Source organism: Nipponia nippon, unplaced genomic scaffold (genome assembly GCF_047370975.1).
Source record: "Nipponia nippon isolate SJK-2023a ecotype South Korea unplaced genomic scaffold, ASM4737097v1 scaffold_6, whole genome shotgun sequence".
In the NCBI taxonomy this organism is placed as follows: Eukaryota; Metazoa; Chordata; class Aves; order Pelecaniformes; family Threskiornithidae; genus Nipponia; species Nipponia nippon.
The window spans coordinates 29,649,513-29,663,841 of record NW_028262380.1 but is presented as its reverse complement, the minus strand read 5'-3'; the positions used below and the strand labels follow the sequence as shown (position 1 = coordinate 29,663,841).

Sequence of the window (14,329 nt, the reverse complement as noted above, 5' to 3'; positions counted from 1 at the left end):
GTCCTTACATGTTGCTTTCCCTGTGAGTGCTTGTCGCTTTAATTTGGGGGGGGGTAAAATTAATTGGTATGCTGAAAGTTTTTGCTAATACAATTGAGAACACGCTGTCTGTATTTACTTTTTCTAAGAACTTAAGAAGATTATAATTACCCCCTCTCCCAGTGGGTATGCATCAAGGAAAACAACTTGGAAAACGGCGTGTTCTGCATCAGGAGTTGCCTATTTTATATCTAGTTTTGCATTTCAGGGAGTTTTATCTTCGTCATCTTGTGTAGCGATGGCTACTTCATTATTGCACAATGGACTAAATGACAATTTTATCTTTTTTTTTTGGTCTGAGTTCCTTAAGAGGCATGTATGCAAACTTTACGCTTCAGTGGACTCACATAATACAGAACATAGGTATATAATATGCTCCCTCTGGCTTAGAGAGCTGTGAGTTTTTGGCAATTTTTGTCTATATTTAAGCCATAGCTTAACAGAAACCATGGGTGTCATGCACAAATAATAATGTGAGAGGAAGGTGCTATACACACACGAGTTACATTGAGTTACTGTGAGAAAGGTGAGGATAATAGTTCAGGGATTGTGACCCCGTAACTGTAGTTATTGGCCTGCGTCGCCTTACTGGTAGGAAATGCAATATAGCTTCTCCATCAGCGGGAGGGCAGCTGGCCTAGTGCAAAGCCTAGCTGTGGTTTACTGCTTTGTATTGCTTCTGCACGCTCACACCCGAACAACTTTGAACCTTTATGACTTTTGTATCTGTAATAATCCTCCCAGGAATGACTGTGGGTTGGAGAAGAACTGTTGCAACGTTAGAAGGTTTTAGGATTCAGCGTTATTCTTGTCCAGTCTCACTCCAAATCCCAGTGAACTCCAGTAATAGATGTTAGGCAGACTGACTCAGCTAGGGTTGCTTCTGCCTTCTTTTATTGATTAAAATAGCAGTTTTTCTTTCTAGTATTTAGCTTACTTATCCTCAGTGTTTGACAGTTAATTCTCTAAGTATCTGTGTACTGCCATATAGCTCTGTCTCTTCTAAGACTTGTGTTGTCCTTCCTTCCTTCCCCTCCCCCAAATCTATTATAATCCCTAATTCCCTCTGACACGAACATCTCCCAGGAAGAATGACGGAAAACAGTCTCAGATAGCAAGTGTCCAATACCGTCACCGGAAGATATCCAAAAGGAATAAATCTCTTCAAGCTAGTTGAACAACAGTGTCTGCTTTTGACGTGGCTTCAGTTCTGAGGGATTTTTGTGTTCGTCCCTAGTTTTTCCTTGTGATTTACGTTTGCATGCAAAAATGGAAGAGGAACAAATATTTTTAAAAAAATGAACTTCTGAGGTTGAGTTTGAGGTTCTCTGAAATGTCTAAATATTTGGTCTGATACAATGGCCTAGTGCCCAGAAACTGTAACTGTAAGCTTTGGGGTTTTAACCGTTTGTTCTTTACATGGGTATTCGTGCCCTTGTCAACGTGAGCAACAGAAATTGTTTCTTGCAGTTAGTGACGACAGACAAAGCTGATCTGCGTGGAGTTTGCACAGATCTCTGCACAGGAGTACCTTTCTTCTGCCATTCCAGCCACTGCTTTGGCAGGTGGTCTGTACAAGTGTAAGGGAACTGTACTTTTTCAGAGCCGGGGCTGGGTTAGTCTAAAATAGGTGGCTTTTCAGCAGAGTCTGTAGCAGGAGACTTGGGACTATTGACATGCCCGCTTTAGTGGTGCTGCTGGTCACTTTGGAGTTAGTGTGGTGACCTATTTTCTTCTTTATTCCTGTTTTCCAGAAAATGGGAGAAGACTCCTAGCTTGGACCTTTTTCTCTCCTCTTCTTTGATTTTTAACTGAAGTTACACGAGATGATAATAATAAAAACAAAACAAGCTTTGCATGTTTTGTCATCTAACTATTAGAAGACTGCTTCAGAGTTAAATAACTGGTGCTTGGGAGTATTTCTAATTTTCAGGTTGTATGTTAATATCAGTTTATGTCAGTGGCAGTTGCCAACGTTATTTTTCAGCTTAAATAGCAATTCTTCCTGTGTAATGCTTATTTTGCTTATCTTCAGCGTATTTTGAGAGAGTTGCTAAATCGCATAAACCAGACTCTCTCTTGTTGGGGTGAGATGTTTCCTGTTCACCTGATCATCCTAAAATCCCATCGTTGCCTTCTGTCATATATGAATTAGTCTTTTTAGCATGTATTGGCCAGACTGGTATGAAGTGTTCCAGAGAAGGTTCCAGTGGGACTTCATAGAGGTCTTTTCATGCTCTGGCGGAAATAACTTGCCGGTAAACCTTAGGATCTTGTTTTCTTTTCTCAGTCCTCTCAAGGTTTCTCTGTTTTGTCTTCATAAACTGCAACGTATAACGAAAAATATTACTACTGAAGTTTGGTATGTTAAATGGGAAGAGAAGCTATAGGTTAAATACAGCATTGATAAGTAGGACTGTTGCCAACAGTCCTTGGGCCTACCATAGTTCAGGTCATGGTGGGAGTGATGTTAGTCATACTCGTGCAGAAAGTATTCAAGGAGCTCAAAGATACCCCTAGCAATGTGCAAATAAGCAAGGAAGAGCGGTAAGAAAGACCAGGTCCCATTTTTCGAGGCAAGAATGTGCTGAAAAGATCCTTGTGAGAGTATGGGTAAGACCTGCTCTACAATATTCAACCCCGCTTGTTTAGACTTTCAGAGAAGGCTTACTGCTGTTGATCTTTCACTGCTTGTTTTTTGTAGTAGTCTCAAAGACAACAGTTGTGTGGGTTTTGCCAGCCCTGTGCAGTTAAGTTTATTTGTTCAGAGTAACTGAACATAATGTTGGATGTGTTTATAAAATAAGAGCTGGGGAGAGTGGTGAAAACTACAAATACAGATAGTTTGTTGTACTTGGTCCAAAAGGTAAGGCTCTAGTAATTCAATGTAGGAGACTCTTGGAATAAAAGATGCGTAATTAATTAAAAGAAAAAAAGTGAGGGAACATCTATACCATAAGGCTTGTGGATGTTATGATAAAACCAGGTCTTGGGAATTCACGTTTGAAGTTGATAGTGCAAAGATTGACTTTATTTCTCCAGTGACATTGCCCAGTTTTGCAAAATGAAGAAGCATCATCTTTTGTAAATACCATGCCCTGAAGGGGACTTGGAGTTAACAGTAGGCCTGGACAAAGACTGATTCTCTTTGTAGAGAAGCTAGGATGAAAGACACATTGAAGTGTTCCTAGGCATTTTTATCTATTTTGCATGAGAATAGTCCTTACCAACACCACTTCTGTTCTTGTGCTAAATCAGAAAGAACTGTTAGGGTTGTGTCTGTGGCAGCTGAACATTTTGACATTGACAGAGTTTTCATGATCTTAAATTGAACTAATCTAATCTGCCAGTAATGCTGATCACGTTAAAAAAGATTGCTGTAAGCAAAATTGGTAAGATTTCTACCTCTGAAGACATCATCCAAAAAAGATGTCGTCCAAAAAGTGGAAGAATTACTGGCTTGTGTGCTGTGACTACTGACTGGCCTGTTTATTCCCTGGGGTAGGTTGATGAGTAGTAGCTGGTCCCATGATGACTTGCAGTGACTCAGGGAGCTCCTGGATACCCCACCTCAGCTCGTAAAGAAAAAGGAGTTGGGAATGAGTGCTCTTGATCTTGGGAGGAGCAGCAGTAAGGGTAGGTCTCACTGACACCTTCTCTCAGATACAGCAAACCTGTTTGTTTCTGGAGATGCTGCCTCGTTCCCTCTGTTCCTTCAGTTTAGACCTTACCTCTGCCTCTCCATTGGAACCTACTTAGTGGTAAATGTTGCATATAAAACTGGGGGTCAGAGATGTTTCTTCAGATGGAGTTGATACATATGTTTGTGTGTGTACGTACATATTTACATGTATCTACCTGCAGAATTAATAGGTGAATAACTCTAGAATAGCTGGTGCAGGTGAGAAGTGGTGGATAGCAAGCGTGGGAACAGAAAGCTAGGTAGATACAAGCACAAAATGAATAGAACAAGCTTTTGGGGGAGGAATCCGAGAGCCTTTACCTACTGTTACATGCATTTCTTTAACACTTTTGTGTACTTTTGGACCTTTGCTGTACTAGGGAAAAATGAACCTCATTTAAGGACATTTAAGAACATTCCACTTACTGTATGTCATGATCAACCTTTGATATTATAGTCTGTTATTCAAAATCTGTAAACAAGCCATCAGGTAGGCACAGATTACACTTGTATTTTTGTGGTGGCGGGGGTAAATTGTGTGCAGCTGATTTGATCCAATTTGAAGCCCAACCTTGTATCTCCTGGGAAGATATGTAAAGAAGGTACTGCATAGTGTGTTCCATGTTATGGGGTACTGCAAGGTGTTGTTCTCTTGAGTTGCATTTTTTCAATTAAGAATAAATAGTCCTGTTTTCAAGTATTTCCTAGCCCCTCTAATTCTATAGTAGCTTTTATTGCATGCTCGCTTAAAACCGTATCTAGTATATAACTCTTGCATATAACTTTATAGTTGAAAGGCATAAAATCTTTACGTGACTCTAGTTAGTGATGCAGGTGTTCCAGGTTTAAGAATTGGCATATGTTAGTGACACAAGTCCTCAAAAGATAATTTGAATTTAGGTGGCTATTTGAAAACTAGTAGGCATTTGTTACGAAAAGAGTAGGATGCATAGGAGAGAGAATATCAGTAGGGCTTTTATAATGTTTTGTGCCTGGAAACAAGAGAAATGTTTCAACTACTTTTTTGTTTATCTTATTGTCGTGCTGGAGAATGCAGGCTGACCTCATTTGGGCTTCTGTTAAAGTGAAACAGCGAGTTCACGGCTCAGCCGGTGTGAATACAACCTCTGTGAACTCTTCAGGTTGAATGCTGTTTAAGAAAAGAATGGGTAGAGATGATCTGCAAGTACAACAAAGTCCTCATTCCAATTGTTGTATTTCAAAAGCAGTTAGCACTGCTACCCTTTTTTATAGTATTTGTATCAGATTTCCAGAAGCCAGAGAATATTGCACTAGATTGGGATGTATCAATTTAAGCATGTTTTTCTGCAACTGCTTGAGTAGATAAGAAATCTGCGAACTGTTATACTTCAACATTGTCTGGTCAGCATATTTGAAGAACTACTGGCATTTTATATATAGGACCTGAGTTTAACCTCTGTTGAAGTTGCTTTGGGGGGAGAGACTGGGGAAAGCAGCTTCCTACTTTGTTCAAGGGAGTAAAGCGGTTTTTGGGGGGGCAGGGGTGTGGTGGTTTTTTTTTTTTCTTAATTTAAATCCATATAGACTTTGGTACTGTATGTGCATAAAGTTCATGTTGGTTCCTTCTAATGGTATATAATAGCTAAAGAAAAATTTTATTGCCATGTATTTTTCTCTCTCTTTGTACAGGCACAGTACACTGGTCAGTGATTTAATAGTTTTTGGCACTTTTTAAGAAATAATGTATTTTTAGCTTTAACAGTCTGTTAAGGGAGGAAAAGTAGTACATAAGCTGTTGATTTTTCATTCAGTACTTCCAAGTGCTTGAACCCTGCTAGATGTTGATCTCCAAAAGCTTATTGAATCAAAAAGAATTGTTGGTTTTGGTTTGAGATACTTTCAAAAGTAGGAAATTGCCAAAAGCAATTTGAAGGTGTGATACAAGCTCCTGTTCTTTGGATTTAATTATTTAGTTGCATGCTTATAGGCTGATTCTTAGTTGAGTCTGTGCTTGCAATTTATTTTGTTAAAAGGGAAAAAAGGAGTTCAGTTTCTAGAGCCATTTGGCATTTTTTTCATTTTCCCCATTGTTGCTATAGTGGTGGTGGTGCAGAGGTCAGAATTTGAGGCTTCTTGCCTACACTGCACTCGTGGAAGTTCTCGCTTTTCCTGTTGCTGAAACTTTGTTAATGTAGATACGGTGAATGATGGTGTTTGTATCAATGGCTAGGAGAGCTTTAGTAGGAGCCACTGCAAATGCTCTAGATGCACCATTTTGTTTTATTGTTGCAGGCAGCAATGCATCTGAGGAAGAAGGTGGTTGTTGCTGTTGGTTATGGTCTGCCATTTCCCCTCCCCAGTACATACGAAATAAGAAGGAACAAGTGATGATAAATGTCTAGGTGACATAAGATTAACCAAGACAGAGTCTTATTCATTACTTCCCTTTGAAATACTTGTTTGTAATGTTTAAAAATTTGTGCTGGCACAGACTTGGTTTTAGCTTTTTCCTGGTGGAAGCAACATCCGTTTGAGGTAGTCTTAATATATGGATTGCTTACAACCTCTGATGCTAACAGAAGAGAGCTATGATTTCTTGGTCTTCTGCAGATCACTTGCAGATTGGACATTCTTATTTTGCCATTTCTTGAAAAGCAGCACAGAAGTACTTTCTCTCAGATAGCTAGTCTCAACCTATAGTTTGTATAATAGAAAATAACTAAGGTCACTTTTTTGGGGCCCAAAATAAAATCATTGGTTCTGTACTACAGCTGAGGAAACACGCCTCTAAATCAACAATCAGGAAATAGCAAGGGTAAAGGTGGGAGACAGAGGGCATTAGCACCAAGGGAGGGTGTAACTCAGCAAGTCTTGCATTACCCTCGTTTCTGCCGGCAGTGGGTTCCTTGGGCTGTGGCACTAGTAAAGGCAATTCTCATTAAGATGCTAATCTGAGAGACTTGAAAGGTCCTGTGCCTAGATGGAACTATCGACTGTGCTCTGGTAAAAACATGGTTTGAGTTTTGGCATATTTCTAATACTCTGAAATGAGATTCCAAAAGATAAAAAGTTATAATCAAAATTTAAAGAACAGGCAGATTTTGTGGCCCTGGCCCAATGGACGTGGTTTGTGATTCATGTACTTTTCTTAGTCCCTTTTCCTGCTAACTAAGGAAAGGAGAATGCAAATATACATTTTTAAATTTGAGTTATCATGGTCAAGTTATTATGCATTTGGCACCAAGCCCTCCTCTGAAGTTTATCTTGCAAGTCCTTCTCAACTACAAATGGGGATTGTATGGGAGTCTTTTTAATTGAAGTTTGTCAGTTTGTAAATGGAGGGCTGTTTATAATTCTTATGAAGAGAAAGTGTTGAACCAGTATAACAAATGTAGTTCTCAAGTGCAGATGTTTGGCTATATCCCAAAGTTTTAGTATTACTGAGATATGCATCCTTTTCTTCTTTTCCCATGATTCCCCTTAGGTGATCTTGATCTGCCTCATGAGCGTTATCTCATTTCCACATCGGTTAGGTAGAAGCTGAGCCTACCTCAATTTCTTGCCTGTGATCTACGCTTCTTCCAGTTGCCATATCTATGTTTAATGAAGTTTTCCCCCTACCCGCAAGGCCCCAGAAGGGGGGACCCCTGCTTCTTTCCTGTTCATGACTTTTGTGCTTCCCCATAGTTAACTGAGGGGCAGCCACCCAGCCTCACTGGTGATGTGGATCGTGGAGTGGAGAACAGGCTGTGTTTCAGTAAGGAGGTGGTTGGTGAAATCAGGAAAGTACTGCATGACCACCATGTTCTTGACAGCATTTAATAATGCTCAGTTCATCATGTAACCGTTTTTAGTTTGTGGTGTTGAATATCACTGGTACATGTTTGTTAAATTATTAATATACCTAAAACTTTTACAAGGAGCAAAAGAACCAAATTGTTACTAAAAATCTTCTGTTAAGACAAAGCATGCCAAGCTTCAGTAAAGAAAGGGGGAAGATTTGGATATCAGCAACCTGGAAAGCTTCATTCCCCCTTTTTATTCTTATAAAATCCAGTCTCATGGGGTAGTTATCTTAGAAATGGCTTCTGTAATATTTGGGTGCTCTCAAATACTTTCTTTTTTTTTTTTTTTTTTTTTTTCCCACCCCCCCCACCCCCTTTCTGGTGCAGCCACTAATATCACTTATGTGGGGGGGAAAGCAAGCAGTAAGTCTAGCTCTGCAGACTATTGCTGAAGATAAGGTTGGGAGAATGAAGGAACTGGGCAGCCCCTGAAAATACCTCAGTCCACGGGTAGCATCTCCCAGTGCTGTAGTGGAAAAATTGCTTAACTGGTCTGTAATAGGAAAGTCTTATATATGGTCAATAAGTTGTTGTTTTTTTTTTTTTTTTTTCCCTTCTACCCCTTGCCTGAGGGGTGGTGTAAGCTGTGAGCCTCAGGCTGAAGCCTGGCTTTACCTTGCCCTGTGGCCTGTATGTTTCTCCATTGTATGGGCTCTTACTGCATGTGCCATCGCTTTGGGGAGGGGACTAGGGGGACAGTGACAGAGGACCAGAGCTCACAAGGGATAGTATGTTACGTTAGGAGTGCTTGTGACAGCAAGTTACTTGGCCAAGCTCTATGAAACGCTGAAGGTACAGGTCAGCCACATGTCTGAGCGACCATGGTGCCATTCTGTAAATGTTTGCCCCTAAACTGGTTTATTTGCAACTTTTTGTTGTAATTTTAAACATGATGTCTTAAAAACTAATATAATTCATCTTTGCCTTTATTCTACTTTTGTAAAAGCAAACACATAGTGTATTGAAGCCTGCATAGGGCTTATAGCATGGAAAACACTACTTTTAGCGGCTGGTTAAAACTGTTAGTATTTCTTTCTTTCTTCTGAAGTGTCATCCCATTAAGTCTTTTGGGCCAGTAATTATAAAAAGGCCCTAGTTCAGTGTGTTGTACATATCTTCTTAAATGTAGTTGCTAACACTTTGATTTCTTGCAACATTAGTTTTAATCCCCTTTCCTGAAGTTTTTGGAAGTAGTCTTCTGTACCACCTCTCCTACGCTTAGCAATGGCAAAAAGTGTGCTGTATTGGAGCATCTAATTGCTGCTGAAAAGGTAAAGTTGAGTTTAGTCTTGCATAGTAGCCAACATTATAGCAGCTACTCTGAATATAATACATCAACTTGAAAGTAATTGAGATAAAAATTCTCTTCTACATACACCCCCCCCCCCCCCCCCAAAAAAAAAAAGTTCATCTAATAAAAGTTATATATGCTCTTGCTTGGACAGGTTTGAGGTTGGCTGGATTTTTAGCTGTGTTTTCTAATTCAGGATGTTAGAGGAGTTTGTTCTGATTCTTTTTTTTTTTAGGTATGAAAACTTAGGGGTAGCAGCAGTGTCCTTTGAATTATTATTTTTTTAAACCTTATGATAGCTAACCTCTTGTACTTTGAACTTCATTACGTAGTTTCATTATGTTCTGCTTCTTAGCTTTTCATAAATCTTTCATGGGGTGAACCCCAAACACTGAGCCTCGTCCTGTGTGATACCTTTGACTTCAAATCTGATAAAGTATAGTTACATTTTAACTTCCAGTTGTAGGCTGCAGATAGGAAATGAAGCCCAATGAACTTCCCTCCAGCAATTCCCCGTAGTTACTGTGAGCTCCGTTCACATCAGTTGGAGACTTTCGACCTCACTGCTACCTTTACTGATAACTTTTTTTCCTGTAATCAGACTTAATCTGATCAGATTGATTCTATATGATACCTTAGGTTGTATTCAAATACAACTCTAGTTGTACTTGAAGTTCTGGGCAGCATCTGCAATTCGAAGTTTATTATTGCTCAGTATGTACTACTAAAAAACTTGAATACCTCAATTGAGTTTTCTTGTGCCTCCCGCCCTCTGGGCTCTTTCCAAACACTCTGCCAGCTGAACTGAGATGTCAGTATCTTGTCCTAAAGCTTGCACAGTCAAGTTAGTTTCCTTAACTTTATTTTCTTCATTAAGCAGCTGGGCTATTGGGTAGTGTGTTCGGGCAGGGCGGAGATTGAATCTGGCATGGTGAAGAACGAAGATGAGTGAGAAGCACAGACTGGGTTTGTATGTGTTTGCTCTGGACACAGTGAGAAGGGAAGCCTCTAAACAGAATGGATTATGTATCTGTGAATGTATGTTTCACTTGAGAAAATGAGTTAAAACGTCAGCATGTGCCAAGGTGGATTTCTGTCTGGGTATTCTTTTGATTTTATGGAGAGTAATATGGCATGGTTTTGATTTCCTTAAAGTGCTGTTCACAGTGGGCGTAATTGGGGAGGAGTTAAAAGGACAGTCAACCCACTTGCTTCCAAACTGGAGTGGATATAAGGTTTTGCATGAGTTGATTTAACTACTTCTCTTTTCTAAAAAAAAGGAAAAAAGAAGAGGGGGAAAAAGTGAACAGTGCAATTTATTCATGTAGGCAGAATGAAAGGCCATACATTTCTGCTGTGTAGAAAACAGTGTTTGCCTGCCCTCGTTGTCCAAAGAGGGAAAAAGTGATGCTGATTTGATGCACTGTACTGTCAAATGCACAAACTGCAGAAAGTAGTTGATGTTTTTATTAAAGAGTTGCAATTTAGCAGGTAAAATTCAGAGCTAGAATTTTATCTGCCTTTAAACACTTCACTTTATAACTGGGCAAGTCTTTTAAAAACTTGGCTTGCTTTTTCAAGGAATTGCATAGTATGTTCCCAATTTATATATAAATATCAGCTTGCTTCCTATTGGCAAAAGCTTATCTAATTTTCCTGATTGTCTCTGTCTCACTTAAACTTTTTCTTTTACATCTTAAAATCTTCAGGATGTGGCTTTTTACCTTTAGATTGCACTTATTATGTGGGTCTCTCTTTTGTATTTTTGGAAACACTAATTAAGAAGTAGAACAAACCGTACATAAAAGAATTGATGATGACTGAATGGTTCACACATCCTTAAAGGAAACTAGTACATTCGTGTTGCATCAGAGCACTGATAAAGTCATTTTGGGTGTACAGGTCTTTTTATGTGCCTGCAATTTTTCAGACTATGACTTTAAAAAAAGTTGTTCTTTTTTTCCGTGCAAACTAGATGATCAGGAGTGGTGGATTGCCACTGCACGTTGAGACTTGAATTGTGAAAAGCAGTTAAGTTCTTGATCTGCCTCCAGGGTAAAATAAAAAATACTGAAGTGCTTTTGCTGTAGTTTGGTGGTATAGAAGAACAAAACCAAACTCTGCTGCTTAGGCAAGTTGTGACAAGCATGCAAGTTGCATACAAACCTGTTGTGAAGGAATCTCCAGAAATTCTCAAGACTTTGTTAGGGGACACAGCTGAAGTATTGTTTGTTTCTTTTTTTGACCACATCCTTGTGCTAACCAAGCAGGAAAAAAAAAAATCAACAAAAATCAGAAGAGATATAAAAGGACTAATATGAAAAATTTGATTCAGAATGACTTGCATTTGAGAGCAATTGTATGATTAATAAATTATGTTCATAATTAAAGTACAACTAAAACTCTACATAAAGAATGGATGTACATAAAATATGCTGAGTGTGGGAAGCTAGATTTTGTTTTGGTGTCAATTTTAATTTTTTTCATGGGGAAAAAATCATGAAGAATCATTAGATTCTGAGCAGAACAGCAATTCTGAAGACACATGTAACAGATTTTTATCGTTCATGACTTTTCAATGAAAAAAATCAGAATTCTAAAGCTTTTGGAAAATGTTGACATCTCCATTGAGTAATTGTCTAAGGTTTGACTATGATTTTTCTCATTTTCTTTTCAGCATTCTCTGCTTCATTGGTGTGTACTGTGTTTGGAGACCTTTCTCCAATATTTGGCTACATACCAGCCACCTTGTAGCTGTTTACATCTTTGTCTACTCTCACATCTCTAAGCACACATTGGACTCGGGGGAAAATGTCTTGATGGATCCATCCTGAGTGTGATATGCTAATGGCTCTCGTCGGTGGTTAAAAATGGCTTCTAAGTGGTAAGACCTTTTTCACAATTCTGTCATAAATAAATTTTCATGCATCTAATTTTTTATTTCCTATTTGCTTAGGTCTTTCTTATCCATATTGTACTATTAACACAATTTGAACTACTACTTCAGATATCAGTTATCTGACTAGAAGGGTGTCCGTACTGTGTTAAATCAAATAAGAATATTTAATTTAACATGGTATAGTAGTAACTGATTGTGGCCAAAAGTGAATGTCTAAGGAAAAGGTTAAGAACAGGGCAAACGGCCTCCCATCTTCCAATCATCTGCAGCTCAGGGACTTCCTGTGGTTCCTGTACATTTAGTAATCCTCAAATTGTACATTTAGTAATTCTCTTATATGATTTCTGTATGTTGAGTAATTCTTTCAAGTTTTCTTTCACAAACTTCTGTGATGAATGCAAATCAGACTTCTTGGTGCTAAGAGTCCTCCTTTACAATGTGCGGGCAGGTGTTTGAGCTCTGTCCTCTTGTGGATGAAGCCAGGTAATGCAGCTAATTAGTAAAGGCGGTCACAGTTCCTTATATAGATGAAGAACAGTAAAGAAAAGAGCATCTAAGGGTTTTATCAGTAGTAAATAGATCCGTATTGCTGTTAAGCCCAGGGCAATTATTGTGGATAAAGCACTTTTGAGCTGAAATAGATACAGATAGATCTAACTAATCCAGCATCTAAGCTGTCCTTTAAAAATAATGCAATGTACTGCTTCCCTATAGTGAAGTAGTGAAACTGATAGACTGTACTTCCTTTTGGCCTTTGAGAATGGAGAGTATATTGGCGTGACAGGAGGAAAACATTGAAGTGCAGTTGTTTCTACAGTATTTGCTGTGTGGACTTTCTTATTCAAGACATTCTATATTAATTATATATTCTGTAATATTACTTTATAGAATGTAATAGAATATTCTATGTTCTATTATTAACTAATGATCATTAATAATTAGAATACTATATATTTTATAATATTTTTAGCATAGCTCTCGCTTTATTGTCCTATGTATTCTTTACAGGAGAAGTATACCATAAAATAGAATTTGAATGTATCATAAGTTCTGCCACTGGATCATCTCCAGTGTATCATATCCCTGTTGTTTGCCTCTGTCACTGGCTTTCATTTCTAGTTATAGGACACGCTGACTTGCTTCACTGTCTTTTGTTAGACTTTTATACCATCATTATTTTTGTTCTGATGTACGTATTCTTTCTCTCAAAAGGTAATAAATTTGTTGCTGCAGAAGTTTACCTTGAACATCCATATCTTTCTGTTGCTCAAGGAAGGCAAACACACATTTTAGCATTAGAGTAGGAACTCCAGATAAATCTTTTAAATGAAACAGAAAAATGGAGGCAGAGGGTTTGAGGACATTAGTATCATTTTTTTTTACTGTGAGTTGTTCTCTTGTGGGTGCTTATCATGCTTTGGACAGCTCTAGTTTTACCTCACTTAAAAAGGTTTTCATGATTATGTATGTTTCTACATTTCTGTATGTTTATATAGAAAACATGCTCCAGTGGCAAGCATGCAGTGTTCAAGCTTGAAATGTGTAATTTTTCCTTATTGGAAACAAGGCTGTTTGTTCAGTGCTAATCTAGTTGTGGGAATACTTCTCAGTAACTGTTGTACTTCGAATACTTGCTGCTAGATGTTTAAAAAGCAATCAAGTAGTAGGTTTAAAAAATATCTTTAGCATTGGGTCCTTAGCTTTTGTATCTATTGTCTGTTTCCAGTATTAAAAACCTCTTGTGTTGTGTGTAGGCAATAAACATGGGGTTTTTTTCACTTCAGCAAAAGGTAAAGACAAGTCATTTGTCAGGGTGTATTTTCCTGTCAGAGAATGCAGAGAGAGTCTTATCTCAAGTGCTTTCCTTTAAAAATACTTGGGAGAAGGAAAAATAATATATAGCTGGAAAAATGTGCCTGCTGCCATTCTTCTGTGTTACTAATTTACTCCCTGGAATCAGTTCCCTCATCAGCAGACCCGGTTGCTCAGCGCTTTATCCAGTCAGGTCTCGAAAAGCTCTCATAGTGAAGACTACATGACCTCTCTGAAAAATTGTCTGGAGCATCAGTTATGCTGAAAAGCCTGTTTCTGTCTGTAAATGCAGCTGCTACACAGTATTCAGAACAATTAATGTACCTGTTCATACATTACCAGTGTTTTTGCAGGTGTAGCACTTAAGTTTGGTTAAGGTTTTTTTCCAGCATAATTAAGAAAATAAAGGACCGTCAAGAGGAGAAAAGTGGCGTGGTTTTTCTTTTTTTTTTTTTTTTCCTCTCCTTAAATAGTCATTTAGGATTAAAGCAGTACTTGATAGTCGCTACCCTGCTCAGCAGTTTCATTAGCTGTGTCTATATAAATTATAAGATGGATGTTGGAGAAATAAATGGAAATACTCAAGTTCTGTTTTATTAAAAGTTTCTATTAAGGTGTTTTGTATTTTATGTAGCTCAGTGGGCTTCACTAACTTTTAATAGGGTTTTTTGTGGCCCGCCCTGCTTCATTTCAACATTAGTTCTCACTCTGCTGCCTGACTAGAGGTATGTTTCTGCTGAAGAACTTTGTAGACCATGCTTCTTGCAGTGACAAATGAC

General features: G+C 38.4%; 1 protein-coding gene across 2 annotated transcripts in view; it reads left to right on the top strand.

Moving 5' to 3' along the window:
* FRYL (FRY like transcription coactivator) overlaps positions 1–14,329 on the top strand; it is a 182,921-nt gene that overhangs the window by 8,309 nt on the left and 160,283 nt on the right. For both annotated transcript variants that reach the window (XM_087735820.1, XM_087735819.1), the window contains exon 2: positions 11,517–11,723. The gene's annotated coding sequence lies outside the window, so the exon portion shown is untranslated. The remainder of the gene's footprint in view (positions 1–11,516; positions 11,724–14,329) is intronic.